This window comes from Homarus americanus, unplaced genomic scaffold (genome assembly GCF_018991925.1).
Source record: "Homarus americanus isolate GMGI-L3 unplaced genomic scaffold, GMGI_Hamer_2.0 scaffold50924, whole genome shotgun sequence".
NCBI classification, from domain to species: Eukaryota; Metazoa; Arthropoda; class Malacostraca; order Decapoda; family Nephropidae; genus Homarus; species Homarus americanus.
In genome coordinates this window covers 4836175-4853146 of record NW_024718094.1, presented here as the reverse complement: position 1 = coordinate 4853146, position 16972 = coordinate 4836175, and positions in this window count along the sequence as shown.

Genomic DNA, 16972 nt, shown 5'->3' with positions numbered 1-16972 from the left:
GAGACTTTCAACACGTAAGTTTAACTGGTACTTATTGTGTACACAGGTAGACTGTGTCCATTGCATCGTTTATCAGTGTGACAACATAAAAATATGGAAAATTAAGTACTCATTGTAAGTGTTAAGATTAGACTAATTTCATAGCTATGATTGTTATGTAAATATATATTGGATTAGACATTTATGTGACTGCCTATGTATGATTTATTTGAAATACTAAAATGAATTGTATTCAACAGGTTTGACCAAATTATAATGTTCGATTTCAACGTCACAAGTCTCATTAAATCCTTTAGCCGCCTGAATGGCGGTTACAATTATTATTATTATTATTATTATTATTATTATTATTATTATTATTATTATTATTATCATTATTAGTATTAGTGTTATTAATAGTATTTTATTTTTGCCCCCAGGCCCCGATGTGGGTCAGTGACCTGTGCCCGGGTGGACTAATCCCCGAAAAAAAAAAAATTATTACTTACTTACGAATTACTTATTAACGAGATCGATTTATACTCTTCCAATTCTATGTCAAGAAGAAAAGTGCATGCACTCATAGCCACGCACCTGCACACACACCCCTTCCCACATACACACACTTGGCCATTTCACCCACCGCACCACCACACACATACACAGCCACCCACCTCTCCATACCACCCACAGCATCACCACACACACACACATACACAACTATACACCTACGTTAATGACATATAATTAACCTGCTCACCCTTCATAACACTCAGAAGATGCAGTCACCGGGAGAACACCTGAATACTGAACACGGTCGAGACCCACCCCCCTCCGTTTTATTCCTCTTAACCAACTTAATGACTGCTGGATGTGTTTTAGTAAGTGATCTTTTGCTTAAGCATTTTAATGCACCCATTGGCAAATTCCTGAAAGAGTGAGGGGCAATGCAAATGTGAACTTATATGAGTTTTGAAAATGTGTTGTAATATTACTTAGATACTGAAGCTATGATAGATGAGAGAGAGACAGAGAAAGATAACCCTAGGACTAAGTGGGGCACACTTTACACGGTGTAACCTTCATGGTGTTAATAACCAACACAAACACTGCTCGTCTCTGGGTTAAAACGTGATAAAATCCAGTATTTAGAAAGACAATAACACCAATTTACATTCTGGGGTATGGGTATGACCTCCCTCTATACCCCCCCTCGTCATTGTGTGTGAGTGGAGAAGCTACGAAGAAAAAATAATGAAACTAGTCTACAGAGAATAGTGAGTTAAGGTTAAGTCTGATATAACCTAACCTTTAAGGAGTTACTAAGTTATTTTTTTTCAGGTAATATATTTTTATTTTATCTGAAGCTATACTATTGTGTATTGTTGATTTATGAAGTCTTATTAAACTAGTATTATTATATTAACCATAGCTACCTGGTTCCTGTGACTGTGTTTAAAAAATCATTCGTGATAGAGAATACTGACTGAATCACACGCTGAGAATAAATTCGTATATTCATATAATTTATTACACAACAGAAACAACACGCATTTTATCATTGAGTAATAAAGTACGTATTTCACCCATGTGTATTTTAGTGAGTACTGTAGATGGAGGCATTAACTGGGCGTAGCGGTGCACTGCCAATCACAGGTACACCATCCTTAAATAGTCGGGTCAGCGCAGGTAGGTGTGGCGGTACAGTCACTTGTGTTAATCTCGGGTTATGTACTTACGATAGTTGTAATAATGCCGGGTTATGTAATCGTGAGGTCAACACAACCATTACTCCCAGCTAACCGCCACCACGAAGTGAATTTCACATTAAATATTTTCCCTAAAAACATATTAAGAAACAAACCCTCGAAGTTCATTCACTCTCTTACCTCTTGCCCAAACAATAATTAATAGTGTGTGGGAAGATAAGAGACGCTAATGGCCGCCCGTCAGACTCCAGGCATAAACACTGTTCGTCCCGTGACACACTGACGACCTGGGTGGGGGAGAGGATGGGGAGAGGAGAGCTGTAATAATGAAAAAAAGCAAAAGAAGAGAGAGGGGGAAGAAAAGAAAGAAAATGAAAGAAAGGGAGAAAAAGGTTGAAAAAGCAGGAAAAAGGATAGAAGAAAGGAGAAAACAAAGGAGGGAGAGAAAGGAGGGATAGAGAGAGATTAATAAAAAGGAGAAATAATCATGAGACGCAAATAAAATCATGTTCCTCAGTACCTACTGTACTGTACAGTAGTTATTAGGGCGTCAGTCACAGTGCGTCATCCTCAGTATCATCACCAACTCCTGCTTCAGTAACATGCCAATAGCCTTCTCTTCTTCAACATGTGAGCAAATAGTCTCTAAAAGGTTATTTGTTGTCAAAATGAGAGAGCGCGCTTTGAAACGATTTCCCACCAAAAACATTTACGGGCGCTATGCCAACTCCACAAAACACAAACCTCACACCCTCCCTCCCTCCCCCCTCGCCTCCGTCTGCCTCGTAAAGAGTAACAGTAGATGTGGTGGTACAGTAATATATAAGAAGATAACCCTCGCCGTAACATATGGGAGAAGGGGTGGATAATTTGCACGACATTAACAGAAATATGGCAACCACAAACTGCCCCCCCCCCCTAGCAGCTATGGCGCGCGCTGTGTTGGGAAATCGTCTTTCTTTTGTTTCCCGCTCTGTTTAGAGACAATGGTGTGTGTGGTTAAGTCAATGGAGTATTTTACCATAATTAAGAGCAGTGTAAGCTAGGCTACTGGTTAAGACATTAGCTATACTGCACTAATGTACTCAAAGATCTTAAAAAGTCAGGAGAATGTCATAGTGGCAGATTTAATGTCAAGTCCTAAATCTCAAGTCAAGTCTCAAGCCTCAGATGTCAAGTCCCAAATGTAGTCTTAAGTGTAAAGTCTCAAATACCAAGTGTAAAGTCTGAAGTCCCAAATGTAAAGTCTTAAGTCCAAAGTGTAAAGTCTCAAGTCCCAAATGTAAAGTCTTAAAGTCCCAAGTGTAAGGCCTTAAGTCCCAAGTGTAAAGTCGCAAGTCCAAAGTGTAAAGTCCCAAGTGTAGAGACAGATTAAAACACCTGAATTTGCACTCCCTCGAGAGACGTAGAGTGAGGGACGATGTGATCGAGGTGTATAAATGGAAGTCAGGGCTAAACAAAGGTGATATAACAAAGGTACTCAAACTATCCAACCGGGAGCGAACTTGTAACAATGTTTTAAATGAGACAAAGTTAGATTTAGGCGCGAGATAGGTAAACATTGGTTTGGAAATAGACTAATGGATGAATGGAACAAGTTACCAAATATCATCATCAACTTCAATACCCTGGGTAGCTTCAAATATAGGTCGGGCGGATATATGAGCGATAGGGGTTGGGTGTAAATGGGACTGCCTAGTTTTCTCCTTTCATATGTTCTTAGGTTTAATAATCAGGTGCAATAAGCTGGGGTTCGTGATCTTGACGAGATCCAGTATTTAAGATAATACAAAATACAGTATATAAGAAAAACACTGAACCTTCAAAACCATGTTCTCCTTTCTTAACCTGACTGATAAATACACCCACACACACACATCTCCCCTCCCCCCCCCCTGTGTGTGCCAGCTTCCCACGGGCAGTTGCCACACACAACGCGGAATAGCACCACACACCCCTTCCCCATGCCTTGAGCCTCCCAGATGACCTCGCTTGACACTTACCTAATGACCTGGTAAACAGCCTTCCTCACACACTTGATCTGTTATCCTCCCTCACCCTTCCCTGTTCCAGCTCCCTCGTCTGGTTAGGAGGGGAGGGGGGGTGTGAGGAAGAGGGAGGACGGGGAAAAAGAGGGGAAGAGGTGGAGGGGAAAGTAGAGGAGGAGGGGTAGAAGAGGAGGAGGGGTAGAAGAGGAGGAGGTAGAAGAGGAGGGGGACTAAGGGGAAGAGAAGGAATAAGAGGAGGGTGAAGAGGAGGAGAGAGAAGGAGGATGAAGAGGGGGGAGGCAGAAGGGAGTAGAAGAGGATGAGAAGGAATAAGAGGAGGAGGGTGAAAAGGGGGAGGCAGAAGAAGAGGAGGAGGGGGGAAGAGGAGGGGAGGAGTCGTTAAGAGATGTAATGATCACAGGAAAGGGGTAGTAAGCTGGCCTGTAGGATGCCTGGCTTCTCTCTCTCTCTCTCTCTCTCTCTCTCTCTCTCTCTCTCTCTCATGCAGTCAGTCAGTATCACCAACACTATTCTACTGAAGCAATATATACTGACTTAATATATTCTGATATATTACACTGAAACGGAATAAATTACTTAGTGATTAGTGGAGAATATGTGGATCTATTATTCGGATTGGGTAATATTATCGTTTATGTTATGTTATGTTATGTTAGGCTAGGTTAGATTAGGTTAGGTTAAGTTTGTTTGGGTTCGGTTCGGTTCGGTTCGGTTAGATAACATACGAGCCAGTAACGTTCCAATACCACAACCTTAACCTCTACCATGTGACACTAGTGGTTAACGTTACAACATCAGAAAGTTGTGACGATAAGGTGGAAAATCCAATACTTTGACTTAGGAATTTTATCTCTCTTGTTATGAGTCATTAATATTCCAATACCGTAAACATTCGTCCTCTGCCTTGAGCATAATATATCTTACATGAATAAATGAATATATTAAAGATTACTGAACAATATATAACACATAAATTTTACATTATACATCCTGTCATGCTCATAATAGTCTACCCTTATCGCGTGAAGTAAGTCATCTCAGGAACAAGAAAACAACACTCACATATTGACAATCACCGAACACCTAACAATCACCAAACAAACGTCAAACAATTACCAAACTTTCACCAATCAATCATCAAACACCAAACAAAAACGTAACAATCACTAAATAATCACCAAACTTTCACCAATCAATCATTAAACACCTTACAATCACCAAACAAACATCAAACAATCACTAAACAATCAGTACAGTTAAGTTCACAAGTGTACTTATGAACATCAAACACACACACTGATAAATAGGGATTACCTGAAGAGGGGGAGAGAGAGACGAGGAGGGTGAGAGGAAGTCGAAGGAGTGAGGGATTGAGGTGAGAGGGATGAACACAAGGCTATAATACCCCCAGGTGATCAAAAGTTCTATCACAAATGGACGAGCTAATTTAGACCAGCAGCCAGACAGGTGAAGCCCCGCGGGACGCCATCTGATCCCCTCACAACAAGACCTGTCCTTAACTAATTTACTCTTCGATCTAAACCACCTGTCATGACACAATCAACCTGCCATGACACAACCAACCTGCCATGACACAACCAACCTGCCAGGACACAATCAACCTGTCAGGACACAACCAACCTGTCATGACACAACCAACTTGTCATGACACACAGGTAATATAGGTTCTCTCCAATTATGGGTCTTGACAGCTAACATTAGAGGTCTTGGCAGGTCTTTACATGCATATATAAGTATAAGTGTAGATACTAACAGGTACAGCAACAGAGATAAGTACAGGAGAGGTACACACACCAATACATGTACTGTAAAAAACAAAAACTTAGCATTAAAGTTGTTTCAGTACAGCAACATTACATAAATACGTATCATTACACATTATCAATTCCTGTAGTTATATCGCTGTATGTGGACCTTATTCTTTTACACACTTATTAATTCCTTCTGCTCTCCCTCTATCCCCTCCCCCCACCTCTTTCTCCTTGCTTCCCTGATTCTCTTGCATCTATCATCTCCTGCCTCCCTTCTCCCGCCTCCCCTCCTTTACCCCCAGACCTGTGTTGTCTCACCTCTAGGCTAAGGGGTGACCATTAAGGGTGAGTGTGTTGCGTCGACCACCAGACCGGAGATGATACAGTACCTCTCCCAACACCCCCTTTCCCTTAATCTCCCCTCACCTAGTCACACCCATTCCCCTCACCTAGTCACACACCCTCCCCTCAACTAATGATGGGCGATACAAGTGATTTTATTTCGATGCGACCCGAGTATTTGCTAGCCCAGTATCGGTTGTTTTAAATACTCTGCTGGAAAAGGAAATGCACGTATTTTTTTGTATTCTACTTTATTTTATAGACCCTCTTACCTATAAAGAGACAAACGAAAAGGTAAATACCGCCATTTTTTTGTTTTATGGGAAATGCATAGTTCTTCAAATTGATGACCAAATTAAATATCCGTTAAAGCTAATGTTTCCCCTGTAGTCCTATCGTGTGGTTGGTGCACAGGTCTACGCTGTACATGTAATAGGATAATCACTGTACTTAATGCTCGGTAAAGTACTCAAAACACTCGATACTTAGCAATTAGTATCGATACACCCACCACTGCATATTACCCCTCCTCCTCCTACACCCCTTATACCCCATCATTCTCCCCCCTCAACACCCCCACACAAAAAGAAGACCTCGTCGTTGAGAAAGAAAGAGGGGCCCAGTTTACCCCCTACGGAGAGAGAGGTACCGTGCCTCGACCCACACCACCTCCACAACCCACCAAAACACTTCGTCCGTTTCCAAGGCTTTCACACACTTTTATCCTCCATCATCCAAGCTCACCTCATCACCCATCACCAACAAATCACAAAATACAACTCACTTACGACACAAAATGATGATAAAGTAGAAATAATTTGGTTTTGGCACGAGGCTTTGGAAGTAGAGGGGGATTAGCAAGGAGGCGTGAAAACTGGTGGTGTGGGCGGGTCTGGCTGTCTGGCTGTACTTTCGTTTAGTGCCTCCTGTGGTCACACGACAATTTCCTATATACATATTTTTGGGCCTGGTCGACTCATGAACCTTTTTCTTTTATGTGTGTGTGTGTGTGTGTGTGTGTGTGTGTGTGTGTGTGTGTGTGTGTGTCGGTCGCTCCCTCCGTGGTCTGGTGTCATAAAACGAGAAAGTTAACGATGAAATATAATCTCTCTCTCTCTCTCTCTCTCTCTCTCTCTCTCTCTCCAGGAACTATGACCATCGCCAGAACTGTTTTTGTGTCTTAATGAGGATACAGATAATTAAGGCTTTTTACAAGACGCCCTAATTAACTGTAACAATACCTGTGGGTGGGGGGCGGTAGGGCAGAGGTGGCAAGGAGGAAAGGCGGTAATGTAGGGAGAGGTGGAAGAGGATGAGAGAGGTGCAGGGATGGGAGAGGTGGCAGGAGGGCGGATAATGACAGGGAAGGGGTGAGAGATGACAGGAGGGTGAGGCGACAAAGGAGGGTAAGATGGCAGGGGATGAGAGGTGGCAGGGAGGGCGGATAATGACAAGGAAGGGTGAGAGATGACAGGGAGGGAGGCCAAAGAGGGTAAGAGATGGCAGGGGATGGGAGAGGTGGCAGGGAGGGCGGGATAATGACAAGGAAGGTGAGAGATGACAGGGGAGGGTGAGGCGTGACAAAGGAGGGTAAGAGATGGCAGATGGGAGGTGGAGGAGGGGGATAATGACAAGGAAGGGTGAGATGACAGGGGGAAAGGAGTAAGAGGATGGCAGGGGATGGGAGAGGTAACACGGGAGTATGATAATAACCCCATGATAATGATGATAACCCTAATTAAATGCACCATTATACGTACAGTACTTATCTACAACCTACTATTTGTACCTTAAACTTAAACAAAAACGATCTTAAGACTCATTAAATTTACCCCAAAACTTATTTAAATTACCCGAAACTCATTAAATTGACCAAAGACTCATTAAATTGACCCCAAAACTCATTAAATTGACCAAAGACTCATTAAATTGACCAAAAACTCATTAAATTGACCAAAGACTCATTAAATTGACCTAAAACTCATAAATTGACCAAAAACTCATTAATTGAAAAACTCATTAAATTGACCAAAGACTTAAATTAAAACTCATTAAATGACAAAGACTCATTAAATTGACCAAAGACTCATTAAATTGACCAAAGACTCATTAAATTGACCAAAAACTCATTAAATTGACCAAAGACTCATTAAATTGACCAAAAACTCATTAAATTGACCTAAAACTCACTTAAATTGACCTAAAACTTACAAACTTCCTCCCAGAACACGCATACAATACTTCCTACCTCGATTTAAAGATTGGATACCCCTTCCCGCCCTCCTACCTCCCCCGGTCCCGTTCAATCCTCCTCCCTCCCTTCCTTCCTTCCTTCCCTTCCCTCCCCTCCCCCAGGGTTTCTATCCCCCTGTATACAGACGTGACCATCCCTAATCCCTTAATGCATTCAGCTGTATTGTCAGTCGTTGGATAGACCTTTGATAAATCCCTCAATAACCTCCCACACTTCCTCCCTCTTCCTCTTTAGCTCCACCTCATTTTCTCTCTACTTACATGTCATTCTCTACCTACACCTCATTCTCTCTCTATCAACATCTCATTATTTCTATACCTACACCCATTCTTCCCCCTTCCTCCTCTCTATCACCTCACTCTCCCCCTCCCTCAACCTCTGCTCACACTGCCCAATTTGTCAGTCAATCCACCCACCCTCCTCTCTCTCCCTCACCACCCATGAAGGCAGTGGTTGTTATCAGAAGGATATAAAAGACGTCACTTTGTATCCTGGACACGAGAAAAGAACGATTACTTATCCCGTGTCATTGTGACGTCTAGCGATCGTCTTTTGTTATGCCTCTGCTGGTTTCTGATGATGGCCGCTAGGGTGGTAATTCTAAAAGTTTCGTGGCATATACCTTCACCCAAATAACTAAATACGTATGAATATATCTACCTTGTTCACTTGATTTAAATAAACAAGAAGACATTATAAAAATGGTGCCAATAATATACTAGTAGTTACTGGGTTTAGATGCGTTTTCTGGAGGTTTAACAGGGAATGGCAAGTAAGGAACGACAATCTCCTGGACTCTGTTGGGCTCCAGCTGAGGCGGTGTGGAGACTTACACAGGAGAGTAAATCTTCCTAATGTTTGTTTTTGTGATGATATTAGCGCACATGTTCTTTGTCCTGGGGCGCCTCTCTTGTGTGGGGGCGTTTATAGAGACCATTGATGTTTGTGTTTATAGAGACCATTGATGATGTGTTTATAGAGTACGATAACCTATAGGAACTCTACAAACACAAACATTAAGCGACTCTATAAACGCGAACATCAACAAAGGACTATAGACCACAAACAATCAAGGGACCTTATTAACACCCATGTACACAGACGGAGACAGCACCAGAGTGTGGGTGGGTGTACTGTACAGCTGCCAGTGTATGTATGAGACAATAGACAGGCGAGTCAGGTCCACTGCAGCTTACGTCTTCCAACAGGTGATAAGAAAACTCATCTCTTTATGGTAGCGTCTCAGTGCAAGTTGGGCGCCATTTTGTTTATTGTCCTTATTTTTAGTGGGTGGTGGTCTTATTATAGGGGTTAGGTTTCTACGCTAAAGTCTTGAGGCAATTTCGTCGCCATTATGATCGTTGTCTTAGGGTTCTAATTGACGTAATCCAATCACATGGCTTCTCTCATAACAGTTAAGAGGGTAGATGTAATCGGTTCACTTGGAGATTAGTCCCCCTGCTTATTTCACCTGATTATTACATCTCCTAAAGTTACCTAGGGGTTTGGTTAGGTTTGGTTAGGTTAGGGTGAGGAAGATATGAGATGAGATAGAAAGGTGAGAAAGACAGGTGGGAACCTTGGGTTGAGGAGATTCGAGTGGGAGACATGGGGGGGGGACATGGGGGTGAGGTAGACATGTGAAGGAGACATAGGGTTAAGAAGACGGAGGTAGACAGGTGGGGGAGACAAGTGAGGGAGGCTTATGAGGAAGGTATGATATGAGGTAGACACTACACAGGTGAGGGAGACACGGGATGAGGAAGACATGGGGTGAGGGAGACAGGAGGGTGAAGAAGAGTCAAGATAGAGACTGGGGAGAGAAGAAGGGAGAGAGTGGGAGAGGGAGAGAGGGAGGGGAAGCGTGATGACCTCTGGCGAGACGCCCTGCCCACCTCCCTACCAGTAGCGTCAGTCAGACCCTCGCTGACGTGATGTTGCTGACCATGTTGTTTACTCTCTCTCTCTCCCTCTCTCCGCGTATATCCCAAGTCTAATATCCAGGTTATATAATACGTATTATTACACTTTATTACCGGGTTTTATAACATGCTAACTTAACCTTTAAACTCAGGTTGTATTATGTATATTAACAATATTTTTAATCCTTTGTGCAACCTGTATATAACAAACTTTATAACCAGGTTGTGTAACGTACTTAACAACACTGACTGCATCCCTACCGAGACTAATGACGTCATAAGGAGAAAAAAATGGCGGGGTCAGTGACGTTCAGGAGCCTTGACCTTGGCACTCCTTCCGGGTCAAATATGACTATCGTGGCCTTAGTGGTTCTTCCTGTACACCATAATAACAAACAAACAAACAAACAACATAAACAAACATACGGGACGTGATGACTATTTTATCGATCAGGTGAACAGTAGTTAACTGGTCTTAAAACGAGGTTGTATAACCAACGTTGTCCTCATATGAACCATTGTAGATCAGGGTTTGTGTGAACTGTTGTATGACCAGGGTTGTATGAGAAGGTATATACGACAGGTGTATGGCCAGGGTTGTATGAGAAGGTATATACGACAGGTGTATGGCCAGGGTTGTATGAGAAGGTGTGGCCGGGTTGTATGAGAAGGTATATACGACAGGTGTATGGCCAGGGTTGTATGAGAAGGAATTCGACAGGTGTATGGCCAGGTTGTATGAGAAGGTATTCGACAGGTGTATGGCCAGGGTTGTATGAGAAGGTATTCGACAGGTGTATGGCGGGTGTTGTGTCGTGTTACCGAGCCATGACAATAATACCTGCTCACAACCTCATTACCATAATTACACTTAAGAGAGATAGATTGCGTTTCCCTGGGAGCGTATAGCATTACCTTCACTCACACGACTAATACTACGTCTAGTGAAAGAGTTAATTACCTGTCCCCTTACCTGTTCCTCTTGGCAATATTTGCGGAAGACAGGGTGCGCCGTTCTGGGTATGTCTAGTTAGGTCAAATGTCATCGGTACTGTACTCGACAGCCTTCACTCCCTCAACTATAACGTTATGTACTTATTTACAACTGGGTGGGTGAGAACCAGGAACACAGGGAACAGAAGGCGAGTACTGTCCTCACTCGGCCACTAAATTCCTACCAAGTACCTCCTGAGATTTTTTTTTCAGTGGAGGTAAAGTTTTAAAGTACAGGTAAAATGAGAGAGAGAGAGAGAGAGAGTGTGTGTGTGTGTGTGTGTGTGTGTGTGTGTGTGTGTGTGTGTGTGTGTGTGTGTGTGTGTGTGTGTGTGTGTGTGTGTGTGTGTGTGTGATCCTGCCTCACCTGTTTCAGTAATTTATTGTACGCTGGTGACAGAGTACAGCAGTCCCAAACCCTGGGGTGATGTTCTTGTGTGGGTGTAGGGAGTGTGGGTGTGGGGAGGGGGTGTGTGGGGTGTGGGGAGGGTGTGTGTGGGTGTAGGGAGGGGGTGTGGGTGTGGGGAGGGGTGTGTGGGTGTAGGGAGGGGGTGTGTGGGTGTAGGGAGGGGTGTGTGTGGGTGTAGGGAGGGGGTGTGTGTGGGTGTAGGGAGAGTGTGTGGGTGTGGGGAGGGGTGTGTGTGGGTGTAGGGAGGGGTGTCTGGGTGTGGGAGGGGTGTGGGTGTGGGAGGGGGGTGTGTGTGGGTGGGGAGGGTGTGGGGTGTGGGAGGGGGTGTGTGGGTGGGGAGGGGGGGGGTGTCTGGGTGTAGGGAGGGGTGTGTGGGTGTGGGGAGGGGGTGTGTGTGTGTAGGGAGGGGTGTGTGGGTGTAGGGAGGGGTGTGTGGGTGTGGGAGGGTGTCTGGGTGTAGGGAGGGGGTGTGTGGGTGTGGGGAGGGGTGTGTGGGTGTAGGGAGGGGGTGTGTGGTGGGGGAGGGGTGTTGGGTGTAGGGAGGGTGTGTGGGTGTAGGGAGAAGAGTGTGTGGGGAGTAGGGAGGGGTGGGTGTAGGAAAGGGTGTGTGGGTGTTGGGTAGTATGGGTGTAGAGAGGGGTGTTGACAGACACACCACCATGACAGACACACCACCATGACAAACCACCCTGTGACACACACACCATCATGACAGACACACATGACACACACACCATCATGACAGACACACCACTGCAATAGACACACCACCATGACTAAACACACCACCACCGAGCAGACACCACCACTGACAGGGCCACACCACCATGACACACACACCATCATGACAGACACACCACCATGACACACACACCATCACATTAGACACACCATCATGACACACACCTCACTGACAGACACACCACCACTGACACACACACCACCATGACAGACACACCACCTGCAGTAGGCACGCCACCGCAGCAAGCCACACCACCACGAGCAAGCCACACCACCACCAGTAGACACACCACCATGACAGACACACCATCGCCCACACACCGCAGCAGACCCCACACCACCATGACAGACACACCATCACTGACAGACACACCACCACGCAGGCACACACCACATCGCGTGGGGCCACACCATCGCAACACACACCATCATGACAGACACACCACCGCAGCACACCGCCACCACCGCGACAGACACACCACCGCGACAGACCACACCACCGCGAGAAGCACACACCGGCATCATGACGGGCACACCATGGTAGACACACCTGCCGCAGCACACACACACCATCATGACAGACACACACACCTGCACTGACCAGACACACCACCACTGACACACACACCCTCGCACTGACAGGCACACCACCATGACACACACACCACCATGACTGAGCCACCACCATTTTACACACCATCATGACAGACACCACCACCCAGCACACACCATCGCAGCAGACACACCACCATGACAAACACACCACCATGACAGACACACCACCATGACACACACACACCATCATGACAGACACACCACCATGACAGACACACCACCATGACAGACACACCACCATGACAGACACACCACCATGACAGGCACACCATGACCCCACCACACACCATCATGACAGACACACCATCATGACAGACACACCATCATGACACACACCATCATGACAGACACACCACCACCGACCAGACACCACCATGACAGACACACCACCATGACACACACACCATCGCAGCAGGCACACCACCACCCAGCCAGACACACCATCACGGCAGACACACCACCACAGCCAGGCCACACCACCACATGACACACACCATCATGACAACAGACACACCACCATGACAGACACACCACCGCAGACACACCACCGCGACAGACACACCACCACCCAGCACACACACCATCATGACAGACACACCACCATGACACACACACCATCATGACCCAGACACACCATCGCGAGCAGACACACCACCACGCAACAGACACACCTGCAACGAACCCCCACCCCCATGACAGACACACCACCGCGACACACACACCATCATGACAGACACACCACCGCGGCACACACACACCATCGCAAACGGAGCACACACCATCATGACAGACACACCACCGCTGACAGACACACCACCATGACAGGCACACCACCGCAGCACACACACTATCGCAGCAGACACCACCGCGACACACACACCATCATGACAGGCACCACCGCAGCAGACACACCACACCGCAACCAGACACACCACCGCGACAGAGACACACCATCATGACAAAAAAAGACACACCACCATGACCAGACACACCACCGCTGACAGACACACCACCATGACTGACACACCACCGCGAGCAAACACACCACCATGACAGACACACCACCATGACAGACACACCACCGCGGCACACACCATCATGACGGAGCACACCACTGACAGGCACACCGCAGCCAGACACACCGCCACTTACAGCAGGCCACACCACCGCGGCAGGCACACCACCGCCCAGCAAACACACCACCGCAGCAGACACACCACCGCAGCACACACCATCGCCAGCAGACACACACACCTACCGCAGCACACACCACCGCAGCCAGACACACCACCATGACACACACCATCGCAACCGGAGCACACGCGACACGCACCGTCGCGAGCAAACACACCATCGCAGCCCAGGCACACCACCGCGAGCAGACACACCACCATGACACACACACCATCGCGATAGACACACCACCGCGGCACACACACCACCATGACAGACACACCACCACGCAGCACACACCACCATGACAGACACCACCGCCCGGCACACCATCGCGGCAAAGCCTGCATGCGGCAGGCACACCACCGCGACAGACACACCACCATGACAGGCACACCACCGCAGCAAACACACCACCATGACAGACACACCACCGCGACAGACACACCACCGCAGCACACACACACCATCGCGACAGACACACACCACCGTGGAGCACACCACCATGACAGACACACCGCCACGGCCAGACACACCACCATGACAGGCACACCACCGCGGCAGGCACACCACCGCGGCAGGCACACCACCGCGACAGGCACACCACCGCGACACACACCGCATCACCGTGAACCCACCGCCACCAAAACCCAGACGCACCATCATGACGAACCCACCACCCGACAGACACACATCACTGACGGAGCACACCACCACGGCGGAGCACACCACCATGACAGGCACACCACCATGACAGACACACCACCACCGACAGACACACCACCGACGACCCACGCCACCGCGACTGGGCACCGCTCACAGCAGACACACCACCACCAGCTGACACACCGCTGTAAACTACACCACCGCAGCAAGGGCACACCACCGCGGCAGACACTACCGGCACACACACCATCATGACAGACACACCACCGCCCAGCCAGACACACCATCATGACGGAGCCACCACCGCAGGCACACCATCTGTGGGCACACCCACCATAACACACACACCACCATGACAGACACACCTACAGCACACCATCACCCAATGAGAGCACACCACACTGACAGACACACCACCATGACAGACACACCACCGCAACGTTTACGCGGGCGACCCCACACCACCGCGGCAGACACCATCGCAGCCGACACCACCGCGACGGGAGCCACCACCGCCGACAGGGCTTTACCACATGGCCCCTGCACCATCGCAGCGGGCACACTACCACTGACGAACCACCATCATGACAGACACACACCACCACCCAGCCACACACACCATCATGACAGACACACCACCGCGACAGACGCACCACCATGACGCACCATCGCGACAAGCGCACCACCGCGACAGACACACCACCGCCAGCAGACACACCACCGCGAGCAGACACACCACCCGCGTGGGCCACTACCGCGACGAACCACACCATCGCAGCAGACACACCACCATGACAGGCACACCACCATGACACACACACCACCATGACAGACACACCACCGCATTTTACACCACCATGACAGACACACCACCATGACAGGCACCACCGCAACGGGCACCATCATGACAGGCCACCACCGCGTGAACCTGCGGCTACACCACCATGACAGACACACCACCATGACAGACACACCACCGCCAGCAGAACTGCACGCCACCGCAGCACACACACACCATCATGACAGACCACCACCATGGCAGACACACCATCGCGGCGGAGCACCACCGCGGCACACACACCACATCATGACCAGACACCACCGCGAGCCAGACAGCACACACCACTGACCAGGCACCACCATGACACGGCATCGCAGCAGACACACACCGCACTGACAGACACACCACCATGACAGCCACACCACCGCGGCAGGCACACCACCATGACAGGCACACCACCGCAACCAGGCACACACCACCGCGGCAGGCACCACCGCGTGGGAACACACCACCATGACAGGCACACCACCATGACCAGACACGCCACCGCCCACACACACCACCGCGACAGACACACCACCGCAACCAGACACACCTGCAACCAGACCCCGCACCACCATGACAGACACACCACCGCAGCAGACACACCACCATGACAGACACCACCATGACAGGCACACCACCGCGGCAGGCACACCACCGCCCGACAGGCACACCACCGCAGCAGGCACACCACCGCGGCCAGGCACACCACCGCGAGCAGACACACCACCATGACAGGCACACCACCGTGACAGACACACCACCGCGACACACACACCACCATGACAGACACACCACCATGAAACAGGCCCACACCACCGCCGACGACACCCCACCATGACCCAGACACACCACCGCAGCAGACACACACCATGACAGACACACCACCATGACAGACACGCACCACCGCGGCAGGCACACCACCATGACAGGCACACCACCGCGACAGACACACCACCGCGGCAGACACACCACCGCAGCCAGGCCACACCACCGCAGCAGGCACACCACTGCAACAGACACACCACCGCGGCAGAGCACCTGCGGCAGACACACCACCGCAGCAGACACACCACGCAGCAGGCACACCACCGCAGCAGACACACCACCATGACAGACACCACCATGACGGGCACACCACCATGACAGACACACCACCGCCCAACATCCACACCACCATGACAGAGCACACCACCATGACAGGCACACCACCATGGCAGAACCATCTACCATCAGAGGCTAACTATAGACACTCCCTTAATCACCTGTTTGAGGAAGAATGACAAAACACCCCCCCACACTAACTACCTCATCAGGGGTATTTTGTCAACGTCGCCCTTATATATTACTCGTCTCCCCAACGCTGCCACCTCCCCTTATTCTCCCCTACTTTTTTTACCCCTTTATTCGCTAATTTGTTTTAAACCCTTTATTCCCCTAATTTGTTTCACCCCTTAATTCTCCCTACTTTGTTTTACCCTTTATATGGTTCCTTTGTATTGTTTTTAAGTTGAGGCTGAGGTAGAGAGAATCCATCAGCTGGGTCAGTAGGGTGTGTGTGTGTG